Consider the following 16,161-nt stretch of genomic DNA (forward strand, 5'->3'; position numbering starts at 1 on the left):
TAATAAAATCATGTATGGTTAAAAGATCCCACATCTTGATAGTACAAGATAGAGCAATTGATTTTTTTTAAAACTTCATATTTTGAGATTATTTTATTTTATTTATTATTTTGGCCATGCTGTGCAGCTTGCGGGATCTTAGTCCCCCAACCAGGGATTGAACCCGGGCCCTCAGCAGTGAAAGCACGGAGTCCTAACCGCTGGACTGCCAGGGAATTCCCAAGATAATTTTAAACTTACAGTAAAGTTGCATATATACTACAGAGAGTTCCCATAATCCCTTCACCCAGCTTCACCTTACAACATCTTATATACCCATAGAGCTATTATCAAAACTAAGAAATTAATTTGATATAATATTATTAACTGAAGTATAGAATTTATTTGAATTTCACCAATTTTCCCACTAATGTTCTTTTTCTGTTTCAGGACCCAAGTCAGAATCTCACATTTCATTTAATTGTCAGGTCTTCCTTTTTTTTAAATTTTATTTTATTTTTGGCTGCATTGGGTCCTTGTTGCTGTGAGTGGGCTTTCTCTAGTTGTGGCGAGCAGGGGCTACTCTTCGTTGTGGTGTGCGGACTTCTCATTACGGTGGCTTCTCTTGTTGCAGAGCACGGGCTCTAGGCACGTGGGCTTCAGTAGTTGAGGCGTGTGGGCTCAATAGTTGTGGTGCGCAGGCTCTAGGGTGCACAGGCTTCAGTAGTTGTGGCGTACGGGCTCAATTGCTCCACGGCACGTGGGATCCTCCTGGACCAGGGATCGAACCCGTGTGCCCTGCATTGGCAGGTGGATTTCTAACCACTGTGCCACCAGGGAAGTCCCTGTCATGTCTTCTTAGTCTCCTCCGATCTGTGACAGTTCTCTGTCTTTCAGTGACCTTGACACTTTTTCAAGAGTACCGGTCAGTTTTGGAAAGTGTCCCTCATTTGGGGTTTATCTGATCATGATTGCGTTGAGGTTATGTTTTCTTGACAAGAATGCCACAGAGGTAATGGTCCCCTCTCAGGGTATCAAATCAGGGTTACATTATGTTAGTGTTGAATAATAGTGGCTAGAGTGGACATCCTTGTCTTGTTCCTGATCTTAGAGGAAATGCTTTCAGTTTTTCACCATTGAGAATGATGTTTGCTGTGGGTTTGTCGTATATGGCCTTTATTATGTTGAGGTAGGTTCCCTCTATGCCCACTTTCTGGAGAGTTTTTATCATAAATGGGTGTTGAATTTTGTCAAAAGCTTTTTCTGCATCTATTGAGATGATCATATGGTTTTTATTCTTCAATTTATCAATATGGTGTATCACATTGATTGATTTGCATATACTGAAGAATCCTTGCATCCCTGGGATAAATCCCACTTGATCATGGTGTATGATCCTTTTAATGTGTTGTTGGATTTTGTTTGCTAGTATTTTGTTGAGGATTTTTGTGTCTATATTCATCAGTGATATTGGTCTGTCATTTTCTTTTTTTGTAGTATCTTTGTCTGGCTTTGGTATCAGGGTGATGGTGGCCTCATAGAATGAGTTTGCGAGCGTTCCTTCCTCCGCAATTTTTTGGAAGAGTTTGAGAAGGATGGGTGTTAGCTCTTCTCTAAATGTTTGATAGAATTCGCCTGTGAAGCCATCTGGTCCTGGACTTTTGTTTGTTGGAAGATTTTTAATCACAGTTTCAATTCCATTACTTGTGATTGGTCTGTTCATCTTTTCTATTTCTTCCTGGTTCAGTCTTGGAAGGTTATACCTTTCTAAGAATTTGTCCATTTCTTCCAGGTTGTCCATTTTATTGGCATAGAGTTGCTTGTAGTAGTCTCTTGGGATGCTTTGTATTTCTGTGTTGTCTGTTGTAACTTCTCCTTTTTCATTTCTAATTTTATTGATTTGAGCCCTCTCGCTCTTTTTCTTCATGAGTCTACTAATGGTTTATCAATTTCATTTATCTTCTCAAAGAACCAGCTTTTAGTTTTATTGATCTTTGCTATTGTTTTCTTTGTTTCTATTTCATTTATTTCTGCTCTGATCTTGATGATTTCTTTCCTTCTGCTAACTTTGGGTTTTATTTGTTCTTCTTTCTCTAGTTCCTTTAGTTGTAAGGTTAGATTTTTTGTTTCAGATTTTTCTTGTTTCTTGAGGTAGGATTGTATTGCTATAAACTTCCCTCTTAGAACTGCTTTTTCTGCATCCCATAGGTTTTGGATTGTCGTGTTTTCATTATTTACCTCTAGGTATTTTTTGATTTCCTCTTTGATTTCTTCAGTGATCTGTTGGTTATTTAGTAATGTATTGTTTAGCCTCCATGTGTTTGTGTTTTTTACGTTTTTTTCCCCTGTAATTCATTTCTAATCTCATAGTGTTGTGGTCAGAAAAGATGCTTGATATGATTTCAGTTTTCTTAAATTTACTGAGACTTGATTTGTGATGCAAGATGTGATCTACCCTGGAGAATGTTCCATGCGCACTTGAGAAGAAAGTTATCTGCTGTTTTTGGATGGAATGTGCTATAAATATCAATTAAATCTATCTGGTCTATTGTGTCATTTAAAGCTTGTGTTTCCTTATTAATTTGCTGTTTGGATGATCTGTCCATTGGTGTAAGTGAGGTGTTAAAGTCCCCCACTATTGTTGTGTTACTGTCAATTTCCTCTTTTATAACTGATAGCAGTTGCCTTATGTATTGAGGTGCTCCTGTGTTGGGTGCATATATATTTATAATTGTTATATCTTCTTCTTGGATTGATCCCTTGATCATTATGTAGTGTCCTTCCTTGTCTCTTGTAACATTCTTTATTTTAAAATCTATTTTATCTGATATGAGTATTGCTACTCCAGCTTTCTTTTGATTTCCATTTGCATGGAATATCTTTTTCCATCCCCTCACTTTCAGTCTGTATGTGTCCCTAGGTCTGAAGTGGGTCTCTTGTAGACAGCATATATATGGGTCTTGTTTTTGTATCCATTCATCAAGCCTGTGTCTTTTGGTTGGAGCATTTAATCCATTCACGTTTAAGGTAATTATTGATATGTATGTTCTTATTACCATTTTCTTAATTGTTTTGGGTTTGTTTTTGTAGGTCCTTTTCTTCTCTTGTGTTTCCCACTTAGAGAAATTCCTTTAGCATTTGTTGTAGAGCTGGTTTGGTGGTGCTGAATTCTCTTAGCTTTTGCTTGTCTGTAAAGCTTTTGATTCCTCCATCAAATCTGAATGAGATCTTTGCTTGGTAGAGTAATCTTGGTTGTGATCTTTGCTTGGTAGAGTAATCTTGGTTTTAAGTTCTTCCTTTTCATCACTTTAAGTATTTCATGCCACTTCCTCTGGCTTGTAGAGTTTCTGCTGAGAAATCAGCTGTTAACCTTATGGGAGCTCCCTTGTATGTTGTCATTTTTCCCTTGCTGCTTTCAGTAATTTTTCTTTGTCTTCAATTTTTGCCAATTAGACTACTATGTGTCTTGGCGTGTTTCTCTTTGGGTTTATCCTGTATGGGGCTCTCTGCACTTCCTGGACTTGGGTGGTTATTTCCTTTCCCCCCGTTAGGGAAGTTTTCAACTATAATCTCTTCAAATATTTTCTCGTGTCCTTTATCTCTCTCTTATCCTTCTGGGACCCCTATAATGCGAATGTTGTTGCGTTTAATGTTGTCCCAGAGGTCTCTTAGGCTGTCTTCATTTCTTTTCATTCTCTTTTCTTTAATCTATTCCGCAGCAGTGAATTCCACCATTCTGTCTTCCAGGTCACTTATCCATTCTTCTGCCTCAGTTACTCTGCTATTATTCCTTCTAGTGTATTTTTCATTTCAGTTATTGTGTTGTTCATCTCTGTTGTTTGTTCTTTAATTCTTCTAGATCTTTGTTAAACATTTCTTGCATCTTCTCAATCTTTGCCTCCATTTTTTTTTTTTGAGGTCCTTGATCATCTTCACTATCATTATGCTGAATTCTTTGTGGAAGGTTTCCTATCTCCACTTCATTTAGTTGTTTTTCTGGGGTTTTATCTTGCTTTTTCATCTGGTACATAGCCCTCTGCCTTTTCAGCTTGTCTGTCTTTCTCTGAATGTGGTTTTTGTTCCACAGGCTGCAGGATTGTAATTCTTTTTGCTTCTGCTCTAAATCATGTTTTATTTTGGAAAATAGTTGTTTTTTCCTAAATATACTATTTATGTTCACATGCAATGGGTTTATTATTATTGGTTTTAAATGAATTAATAAATATTTTAAAAATTGCTGTTTTAATTTCTGTGTTGGTAAATCTTGATAGATAGAACTCATATCAACAAAGTCTCTGGAGCGCTCAGTAATTGTAAAGCATAAATGAATCCTAAGACCAAAAAGTTTCAAAATTCCTGTTTACTGAATACTAAAGAGGAGCTATCTTGGTGTAGGGGTGGAGAGTCCCTAGCGGATCTTGTCTTCTGGCCCAAATGAAGATTCAAAGGAGACATGACCCTGAGGGAAGTCATTTACTTAGCATCTCTGTAATCAATCCCCTCACCTGTCAGATGAGGGAGATTGGCCTAGGGATCTCCAAGTTTCTTTCAACTCCAAAACTATGACTCCAAATCACTGTGGCTGTCAAAGAAGCCATGCTGGTAGCATGGACATTATGCAGCAACACAGGTAATTTCTAGATATTCACAAGGTTAAAAATGAAGATCTCATGTGGAGGATGTGACACAGTAATATTTGTGAGAACCTTGTTCTGACTTTTTGGGCCTGTAAAATTATGTTTTTCATCATCACCTTCAGAAAATTATAGTTTTAATTATACTAAATTTTACTATAATGAGGAAAGATTTAAGTTATTGCTGAATATTTTTGTCAGTTTATGTATATCACAAATTAAGAAGTGCATGATTTCCTAGAAGTTTTTTGCTATAATATTCTTTCTCCGTGTATGTGTAAGCTTATTTTGTGTGAATATATATAAGTATTTGCATAAATTATTTTTATTTGTTTAGGGTTCTTAATATACCACTGATACCTATATTGAAGCAGGCTCAAGTTGTATATCCATTTTATACTTACTGATCATCTTCATGAAATTAATTAGTTACTTTGGTACTTTGGTTTTTAAAAAATATGATTAAGACTCTTTGGACATCATTGATATTTATAAATATAGATGTAGAAAAATGCCAGGTGGAATGTATTAATAATCCCAAGCTGGGCTTCCCTGGTGGCACAGTGGTTAGGAATCCGTCTGCCAATGCAGAGGACACAGGTTCGAGCCCTGGTCCAGGAGGATCCCACATGCTGAGGAGCAACTGGGCCCGTGCGTCACAACTGCTGAACCTGTGCTCTGGAGCCTGTGAGCCTCGGCTGCTGAGAACCCGTGCCACAACTCCTGAAGCGTGCTCACTTAGAGCCCGTGTGCTGCAGCGGGGGAGGCAGCCACAGTGAGAGGCCCGCGCACCGCAGCTGGGAGTGGCCTTCTCTTGCTGCAGCTGGAGAGAGACCCCGTTCAGCAACAAGGACCCAATGCAGCCAAAAATAAATAAATTAAAAAAAAAAAAAAGAGAGAGAATCCCAAGCTTTGAAACTAACACTTTTCCTTTTTTAGTTTAAATGGAAGGAGACTTGATGACATAGTTTTTTAAGATGAGGAAACAAAAGGGAAAGAGAAGCCAATAGTAAATTGTCATATTAAGAATAAGTCTAAATCAGTTTTTAAACAGGATCCTGCATTCCTGTAAAGTGGATTTTGTAATGGAAACTGCCACAATTGAGGGCCAGCTCTGTCATAACCACCAATTTGGGCATCTCTGATGTTTAACAGAAATATAAATATCCAATGCAGAGTGTGTTTGTTACACTGTCATAGGAAAATTTTGTAACTGATTTTGAGCCAGATTCTTCTAGTGTTTAAGCTACTACTTGGAAATAAGACTTGGAACCTGAACTAACTTTCTGAGCACTTCTACAATTTAGTAGTAATAATAATAATAATTTACCTTATTATGATGAGGTAAATTTAGTATATATTATATCTAGAACAGAAATTTATGATTATCTTATATCAAAAAGGTTTCACTTATCAAATTTGAAAGGTTTCTTTAAGTAGTTAACTATTTTAGGATATTCATGTCACTCAGTCTAAGAGAAAAATGCTCCCCAGCTCCCAACAAGACAGTTTAGCAGAGCACGGTGCTTCACAGCACAGACTTGAGAACCAGCTGCCTGGGTTCAAATCCCAGGTCTGCCATTAAGCAGCTGTGTAGCCTTGTTTGCTTCAGTGTTCATCTGTAAAATGGAGCTAATAATAATATCCATCTCACTGGGTTGTTTTGACGATTTAATGAGATAATATGCTTCAAGTGCTCAAAACACTGGCTGGCATTTATTAAGCACCAATAAGAAGGCTGTAGCTTTTAGTATTTGTGTGCTTCTAAAATTATTGCTTAGTTAATACATGGTATATTTTTGGTTCCTTATCTCTTCATGACATCTGACTTTTTAACTCATTAGTGACATTATCCTCAAGTAATGTTTTAGGAAAAGTTACATCTGGAAAGATTTTACATTCATAGGGCACAGTACAGCTCTAGATTCGTGGTATGTTGCTGGTATTTTAAGGATCCTTAGAGATTACCTGGTCCAACTGAGCTTGATACATAAATCACCTTTCTAATATCCTGTTGACTGAGCCCCCAGCCTTTGCTTGAATTTAAAATATCTCTGACTCTCGGGAAATTCTTCCTTGTGTTGTGCAATCCACCTCTACTCTCAGCCCCAAGCTTTGTGCAGTAGAGCTGCATAGAATTTGGCTAACAAATAACCCATCTGAATAGTGACCGTGAAACAAATGGATTCTGGATAATTCAGGGTTGTCTAGAAGTGACCAGATAGTATAATTCAAAGTTGAGGGGCTCAATGGACTTTGCTGCCTGTTGGTAAAAGAAGTAAGGCTGCTATTTGTAGATGGAGTTGCCCTGAGCTAGTTGGGAACACATTTGGCATAGAAATTTGTATCATTAAGCCTGTGGTGGGGCTATAAACCAGAGAGGGGAAAGGCAGTGCCTGGATCTCTGGGCCCCCCTTGTCCAAAACACCCCCATGCATTGTTGTGCATGTCCTTTCCTGGAGGTGGAGCTTCTTTGTGTTTTAAAAACCTGATCTTCCATATTTAAAATTTTTTTGTCTATTTCTTTTACGTAGAATGGAAGCTTCACGAAAGCAGAAGAGAAACTGCTTACTTTTTTCACTGCTGTATCTCTAGCAGCTACAAGAACTTGGAATATAGTAGGTGCTCAATATTCAAATGATGGAAGCAAAGATTGAACACTTGAATGTGAATATATTTTCAATTTAAATAAATAAATGTCACGTTCACTTTTATGTCATGGCCCATTCCTTGGGTCTTGAGCTGAAGGAGAACCTGTCAGAGGATAGGATTGAGAAAGGTATCTGTTATTATTATTTGCAACTTTCAAATATGTTCAGAAAAAAAGTATCTTTTCTGTTTTGATATGTGAGGATTTTCTAGAAAGAAAATAGAGGTTTCTGATATTATCAAAGCCAGAGGTATACCATGCTATGAGTTTTGGGTTTTTAAATCAGCCCAGCTGGATAGCAGCTTCAGACTGTAGCCTGGGCAATGTTATATGAACTTAGCTGTACTCTGAGTGCTAATGAAACAAGTTTGCCAGACACATGAATGGTAAAAAGCCATCAAAACATTACAATGTAGAAGAAAAATGTAGTGAAAATTCCAACATATAATGTCTAAATGGTTCCTTTTTTCTGAAGGCTTTAAAGATTTTTCTTAGGTAATTTGCAAAGACTATCTGAGGTTGTATAAAATATATGTAAAATTAAAATGACATTAGTTGAAATCTGAGCCTCTTTTTTTTTTGGTGTATCTCTCTTTAACGTGCTAGTAGCTGAGTTTTCTGTAGCTTGAAGGTATATATTTAGGTCAAAACTCATTGGCGTATTCCTTGGGATATCTTGATTTGTCATCTTCTCTGGGAAGAAACACCCTTTGATTTTGGAACCAGAAGGCTGGTTCCTGCGTTCTAGCCCAGGTCCCACCCTCCCTCGTGTGCTGGTCTTGGCTTAGTTATTTGACTAAGTCTATAACTTATGAAGTCAGTAACTTTTGTGACTTTGAGTGAGTTACTTAACATCATTCTACCTCAGATTTTTCGTCTGTAAAATGGAGATAATAGAACTGTATCTCAAGGTTGTTGTAAGGAATAAATACATAAACACATATAAAGTGCTTAGAAGAGAGCCTGGGATATTGTAAACAACCCATAGATAGTAACATCATTGTTGTCAAAGGTGGATATTTTGAAGGTAATTCAGTGGAAAATAGATAAAAGAGCTTTGGAGATTTAAAATCTCTATACAAATTCAAAGGAGTATTGATTATTTGTTTCCATGGTGACCTTAGTATTTGCAAAGTTATTTTGCACTTAGGGCCACTCACTGTGCTCTCATTTACATGTTTCTCTGCAGGGGTGTGGAGTTAATTCCTAGGGTGCTTCCTTAATCATGAGCCAGGAATGCTCTGAGGAAAAGAAGTTTAAGTACTGACTAGTTAGAAAATGAAATAACTTTGAATTTTCTAAGCTATACCTTTACTTGGAATTTTAACTTTGTAGAATTTCTAAGTAAGGGGATAAAAAAAAGACTCTATTCCATTTGTTCATAGGCAAAATGGAAAAAAAAATAGACAATTCAAGGAGAAATTTTTTTTGGCCATGTTACACAGCCTGTGGGATCTTAGTTCCCCAGCCAGGGATTGAACCTGCACCCTCGGCAGTGAGTGTGGAGTCCTAACCACTGGACCTCCAGGGAAGTCCCGAAGGAGAAAAGTTTTGAAGGGAAAAGTTTTAAAAAATAATTGTCTACATTAATCAAATTCCATAGATCTTGTATCTTAATTATCACTTTGTTTATGCAGAGAATGGAGTAGATTTTGAACATGCTTTTTTTTTTTCCTTAAAATATATTGGCATTATATTTAACAGGATCTAGGTTTTTTAAAAAATAGAGGTAATTAATTGTGAAGTATTTTGATGTTCAGCAGGCAAAGGAAACACATTACTTTGTGTAAACAGAGGTTAATATCGAGTCTTTGAAGTCTAAATTATTGAACTGTTTGCCTAAGGACAAACTTCTTAACTGTTTAGGTTTCCTCTGGCCTGTAGTAAACTACAGGGGTGGGAATAACACAAAAATATTCTATGTGTGAAACATTTGGAGTCTGTTTGCAAAGGATGTTTGATCCAAATTTTCAGGTTTCCCTTTGAGTTACACTGACGAATTAGGGAACTTTCATTCCATTTTCCTCTCCTTGTAGCAGTCTAATTGGCTTATGGTTGATAAAGACAGAAGCATGTGTTTCTGGGAAAGGTAAGCCTTCATTTGTTTAAGTTTTAAATGATCTCTTGCCTCTCGAACTGGCACAGGGACCAAAGAATGTTTATTACTTCCATGTCGTTAACATGGGAATGGATCTGAAAGATGTTAAGTGAGGTTTATGTCCATTTCTATTCTATAGCTTCCTTGGGCCCCAGCCAAGGTGACTTGGTTTTGTAAGGGCCAAGAAGGCCTTGCTTAAAGAGTAGACTATTTTTTATATCTGTTTTTAATCTGAAAATATCTACCTCGAGGACAGAGCTCTACTTTGCAGAGTAAAAGACAATTATTGACTGATCTTAGCAAATGGACAACTACCAGAGAGGTGGGCAGGGGCACACGTGTTTCTAGACACAGGTTGTGCCTCACACCTGCTCTGCTTGTGTTACTGGTCAAGCAGATCTTGTGGCCTTTGGACAGGGTTGCTTTGGGAAGGTGGAAACACAATAGTGTTGGTTTCCAACTTAGAAAGACCTTTGGGACTCCAGTCCACAAGTTTTTTGACGTGTGTGTGCCAGGTGGGAAGTAGAGTGTGTGTCCTGCTGTGAGGGTCGGGGCGTGGGGGGAGCGGTGGCCCACCCTCGTGGGGAAGGGAGAAAGCATCTGATTGGCACGTGTGATTCAGAAGCATCACTTCGCAACTCCACATTCACTTTTCCAAGATCCTTCCCTTTGCCCTGAGGTCTGCCCTGCCCCCTTTCACAGCTCTGGGGACTGTGGGAGCAGCAGGGAGGAAGTCGCCATTCTTCATGCCCTTTACTCTGCGTGTGCCTCCGCCCTGAGATCTGTCAGGTGGGACTGGGCCTCACCCAAAATCCCATTTGTATTTAGCAGCCTGCTTGGCCGTTCCCGCTCAGGGCCCAGACTCCTGTCTGAAATACTGGCTGGCGTGACAGCAGCTCCCGTTGACCCTCTGTTCACAGAGGCATAGGAACAGATAGCCCCAGACTGTAGAACCCAAAGAAAGCTCTGGGTGACCTCTCTTATTTAGCAGCTGCTCCTAGCACCAGTCACTGTGGCAACTGGGCTCTGTTTATGAAAATGAATGAGGACCTCAAGCCTGGGGCATCCACACCATGGACAGAGCTCCCCCTGGAAATACATCGCCTGCCAGATTGCCAGGGCTAAACCAAAACAAAGATGATCCAAACAAAAGTAGCCAGGGAAGTGTTCTGCCCTGGAGAGACATGAGCCATGGCTCAACTGCCTAATTATCCTCCCTTACCAAGCAGAGCCATGCCAGAGTGAGCTTATCTCGGTTATGCTAGAGGAAGACTGAGGCTAAGACCCTGGAACTGGTCTGGGCAGTTTTCTGAGCTCATCCTCGCATTGCACTGGCCGGGCCTCTAGCTGTGGGTTTAGAAGGAAGCAGTGTTTAGTACCAAGGATCTGACTTTTTGAAAAGCTTATTTTAGATCCTGCCTTTACGTAAACTGGAAAGCTATTTTTGGGTCTGCACCTTTGGAATGGACCCTTGTCTGGAAAAACTGAGGTTGGAGTTTGTCATCTTTGAGTCCTGGCTTTCACAGTGTCCAAAGCACCCTTAGACGTTATAACTCTCCTTGGGAAATGGTGAACCCGTGGATGTCTTTGAGAACTCTGAAACTGGAGCTTCGTTGGAGAGGACTGCTATGTTCTGGGTGCTTCTAGCCTTCTTAGCTTTTATGATTCCATGGCTGGACCCGTCCAGCATATGTGTCCTTTGGTCTCACTTAGATGTTCCCTGGGGTACTTCACTGAAGTACAGATAAATGTGGAGCTAGAAGGGCCTGTAGAAATCATCAAACCGCACTCCCTTATTTTAAAGATCTGTAAGCCAAGGCTGAAGTTCACGTGGCTAGTGTGGCAAAGCCAGAGCCAGTGCGTGGGTCTTCTGATGCCGTGGCAGAGCTCCCTTCCCCACACCGTGCTTCGTCATGTGAGGGTCTGTTTGGGCCACGGCTGAGGTGGAGGAGGGAGAGTTGGGGAGCTTGAGAGGTCTGGCATTGATGGTTCGCCAACAGAGCAGAGGTGCTTAGAAACATGATGTACGTTCAAAGAAAGAGGGATTCCTCCACATCCGTGTAAGTCAGTTTTAGCTTTAAACTTGGAAGCACCCGTTGGCTGCATTGAGGAGGCCTTGAGGTCGGACGTACCTGCTCTTCTTGATCTGATCAGATGTCAAGGAGTTGGGGATAAAGGGGGAGAGGGACCCGCAGAGGGGATGCTACAGGTTTTGACTGCAGTGAGAAGACCATGGGCTTGAACCAGAGCTCCTTCCCAGAAGAATTCAGGTCCGCCTCTGCCCCAGCAGCCCTTTACCCCTAACTTCGGCCGCATGTCCTGGGGTTTGAACAGCTCCTACCCCTCATGAAGGCAACCCATCGAGAGGGACCCTTGCCTGCGGGGAAGGGAGTAAAGCTAAGCCCTTGCTCCTTCAGCAGTCAGGCCCGTGCAGTTACTGAACGGCTGCCGCTGTTTGCGGATGGTAATTCCTTATGGACTCTCCTGTTGATAAATCAAACCAAGTCAGTGGTAGTTTTCCTTTAACTGAGGATTTAAGTTAAAGTATAACCACAAGTATCCTGTTAGTTTCCATTCATGTCAGTGCTGAACATTTGTACACTGGGCTGTGGAGTTGATGTTTCTGAGCTGTCTCGGCTGAGATACCTGTGTGAAATGTGAGTTTCCTCTGGCTGGTCAGTGAAGCGAAAATAGACTGGTTGATTGGTTATTTTTGAGAGTTTTTCATGGGCGTGAATATTGGCACAGGTAAATCCTGTGTTTCACTCTGAGTAATTGTAATCAGGGGAAGAAGGAAACTTTTCCAGGTTTGTTCTGTAACTATCATGACATTCGTGTTCCTTGGGGAAAGGATAAGGAAGGGGTTTGTTAGAGGATGTCCTGTGCTGGTGCTGTCAGGCTTTGAAAAGCAGACCTCAGGGTGAGCTGAAAAGCCAGTACCCTGGACTGGATGAAGCCATGAACTAAAATGATGTTCTGAACAGTCTGAAGCTGAACAGGTTTCTCTATTATCTATTCACAGTTAGCCGGTGAGGTTAATAACAAGTTAGCTGGGAGTCAATGCCTGCACTGGTCATAACTCACCTGTATTCTGGATGGGGGTCAGAGAAACTGAATAGATTTATTCATTCAGTGAGCAGTGAGTAACAGCGGCCTTAGCTGCAGAACCAGCTCTTTTCAGCTTTTTGATGACATGTATTATTATTGTTGTTAACCGGTTGGCTAAAAAGAACCTGGAAGAGTCAAGGCTTTGTTCCTCTTTTTCCAGCACTCAGATGTGTTCTCCTAGTTAGTCAGTAAACATTTATCAGATGCCTACTGTGTGCCAGGGGCTGTGTTATCACAACGAGTAACTTATTATTAGTTAATGAACGATCTCATGCAGCAAGCATACAAAGAAGCCTTAAGAAGAGGAGGATAATTGGGTTCTTGTGTGTCTCTTCCTGCCCATCCTTTGGTGCCTTCACACCAGGGAAAGGAAGCGGAAGTTGACTTAAATTAGTTTACTTTGGTAATAGCAGTTTTAGCAAAGGTTTGGAGAAGGAAATTGAAACTGTTGAGAAACAGGAGGTTTGGGGATTACTGCTGGAGTTTTCTTATTCCTTCTAGCCCAGGAACTCTGTCCCAGTTACCAGTGATAATGGACCTTTTTTTGTGTTTAACTGTCTTGTCAGGAAGTCAGTGACACATGCTGAGAATAGAAACTTAGTACCATTCCATGTTGTAATCGCTAGTCCATACATGCCCCACTGTTTCTGTTGTTGTGACTGTTGCTATGATGCTTCACATCAAGTGTCAGCCGTTAGCTCGCCGCTTTACATCACACCTGCATGGTCCCTGTTCCAAGCAGTTTACCTGCCCTAGAAGCCCAGGGCTTTTTCCACATTGGCACCACAGGAAGTGATTGAGGGGAAGGGACAGGAACCTTCCCTTTGTGAAATGTGGTCCTTGCTTGAGTCAATAAAGGGAACTGTGTTCATCTGTTTTAATAGGGAAGGCTTTTACTGAGGTAAATGTTTTTTTCTGTTAAATTCTGCTTTTTAAAGCGTCTAGGGTTGGGTGTAACAAGAACAGAATAACACCTCTGTTCACTGTTTTCTGTTCTTTCAGAATATGTGACTTGCAATGGTTGACTACGTGCTAGGCTCTGAGGGAGGAAATGAAACAAGAGATGTAACCTCTAGTCTCTGCTCTGTAGGTGTTTCCTGACCAGTGAGGGAAGAAAAAACATCAGATGGCGTTGTCAGAAGCTTCTTAAACTTAAGGTGGACAGGAGAAAATTTCATTCAGTTTTTAGGTTGTTTTGTCTCCACTTTCCTGGCCATAACGTTATTGTAACTGGAGATGGATCTGCTGGTGGTTGTAGGAATGGCTGGCAGTAGGTATCAGGGCTCTGGGCTTGTTTATAGTTCAAGGAAGTGTGATGCTGCCTTTGGCTTTCTTAAGAATGTGACAGCCTTCTTCCCCAAACTCCAAGCATGCCTCTCTTTGCATTCACTGGCAATTAACTTAGCCCCGCCCATCCAGGAACAGTCATTGGTGAAGAGTAATGGAGTTGCTGTGATTGGCTTAGACTGATCAGCTGGAAACTCAATCACATTGCTGACCACAGGGGTCTCCTACCAAAGTAAATGCGGGTGTACCTTACAATAGAAGAAATGTGAATCCAGCAGGACCCTGACGTAGGGATAAGAGGTCAAGAAGTAATGGAGAGAAGGTCCTGGCCCTTATTTGTGTTCCCTCAGTTCCCTAGACATCCCTCTATGGGGCCCTCTACTGTGGCGCTGCACTGTGGACCTACCTGTCTCCCCACTCTTAGAGTATAGCTTCTTAAGACTAAGGCACTCTGTCTTATTCAGTATTTGTGGGCATGCCTGGCACATCATAGGAACTTAACATGGGGTTTAAACAAATTGATTGAAAAGGAATGCTTTGAATTCCTTTGTGTTTAACTTTTATCAAACTTGAAATACGTGGACCACTGATATCCTGTTGTTCATTAATTTATTTTATAACAGTTTTATTAAGATATAATTCACATACCATGCAATTCATTCATTTAAAGTGTACATTTCAGTGGTTTTTAGTATGTTGACAGAGTTGTGCAATCACCAACACAATCAATTTTAGAACATTTTCATCACCCCAAAAAGAAACTCCATACTCATTAACAGCCACTCCCCATTCTCACCTTCCATCAGACCTTCTCCTTTTTATGGCCAAATAATCTGTTTTATGTATATACCACATTTTATTAATCCATGGTCAGATGATGGACATTTGTGTTGTTTCTAGTTGTTGGCTGTTATGAATAATGCTGCTGTGGACATTCGTGTGCAAGTTGTGTGGACATATGTTTTTATTTCTCTTGGGTATATATATACTTAGGAATAGCTGGATCATATGGTAACTCTATGTTTAAGCTTTTGAGGAACTGCCGAACTGTTTTCCAAAGTGTTGTGCTATTTTACATTCCCAGCAGCAACATTTGAGGGTTCCAGTTTCTCCACATCCTTGCCAACCGTTGTTATTATCTGCTTTTTGATTATAACCATCCCAGTGGGTGTCAAGTGGTATCTCGTTACATGTTCATGGATTAAAAAAAAAAATAAACAATTGGATGTGGCGGAAGCTCTCTGTTAGGTAAAAAGACATTGAGTAACTTTTGACCCTTTCCATCTTTCTGGCCTCATCTCTTTCATGTATTTTTCTTTTTTTTTTTTAACATCTTTATTGGAGTATAATTGCTTTACAATGGTGTGTTAGTCTCTGCTTTATAACAAAGTGAATCAGTTATACATATACATATGTTCCCATATCTCTTCCCTCTTGCGTCTCCCTTCCTGCCACCCTCCCTATCCCACCCCTCTAGGTGGTCCATGTATTTTTCTCTTAATTCATATTCCAAGCACACTAAATTATTTTGTAGTCCCCACACTACTGTGTTGTTTCCTACCTCTAGGCCTTTGCTTGTGCTCTTCCTTGTGCCTGGAATATGAATACTAATGCTAATGCTAATACTAGTAATGATACTGGGTAATTCTTACACAGCCAGTAAGTCATAGAGCTAGCAGTCTGGCTCCAAGTCTGTGTTCTTTTTAATTTGATTTTATTTATTTAATTTAATTTTTTTAGAGTTTGTATTCTTAAATATATAAATATATATTTAAAATCAGTGTTATGGGAGTATATTTACATAGATTAAAAGGCACACATTTTAAGGGTACAGTTTGATGAATTTTGATAACGTGTATATCTTTGTAACTACCACTGCTATCAAGATATAAAAGATGTAGATATTGTCCTATTCCCCGTTCCCCACCATCCCAATTCTCTTATGCCCCTTTGTAGTCAGTATCCCCAGTCCCAGGCTCTGACTGATCTGCATTCTGTCACTATGTTTTTGTTTTTGTTTTTGCGGTACGCGGGCCTCTCACTGCTGTGGCCTCTCCCGTCGTGGAGCACAGGCTCCGGACGTGCAGGCCCAGCGGCCATGGCTCACGGGCCCAGCCGCTCCGCGGCATGTGGGATCCTCCCGGACCGGGGCATGAACCCGCGTCCCCTGAATCAGCAGGCAGACTCTCAACCACTGCGCCACCAGGGAAGCCCTGCATTCTGTCACTATGGATTACTTTTGCCTGTTCCTGAATTTCATGTACTCTTTTTGAGTCTGGCTCCTTTTGCTCAGCGGAATGTTTTTGAGAGTTAACAACCAGGTTATTGTGTATATCAGTCGTTTGTTCTTTTTTGATGCTGAGCATATCCATTGAATGGATATACCCCAATTTGTTTATTCATTC

The 16,161-nt window shown here is 40.3% G+C and overlaps 1 protein-coding gene across 19 annotated transcripts in view; it reads left to right on the top strand.

The window, feature by feature from the left end:
• Positions 1–16,161, top strand: part of TGFBR3 (transforming growth factor beta receptor 3) — a 211,519-nt gene that overhangs the window by 49,359 nt on the left and 145,999 nt on the right. The window contains exon 2 of one of the 19 annotated variants that reach the window (XM_073811178.1): positions 7,148–7,280. The exons of the other annotated variants lie outside the window; for them this stretch is intronic. The gene's annotated coding sequence lies outside the window, so the exon portion shown is untranslated. The remainder of the gene's footprint in view (positions 1–7,147; positions 7,281–16,161) is intronic. 19 annotated transcript variants of the gene reach the window in all.

This window comes from Tursiops truncatus, chromosome 1 (assembly GCF_011762595.2).
Source record: "Tursiops truncatus isolate mTurTru1 chromosome 1, mTurTru1.mat.Y, whole genome shotgun sequence".
Classification (NCBI taxonomy): Eukaryota; Metazoa; Chordata; class Mammalia; order Artiodactyla; family Delphinidae; genus Tursiops; species Tursiops truncatus.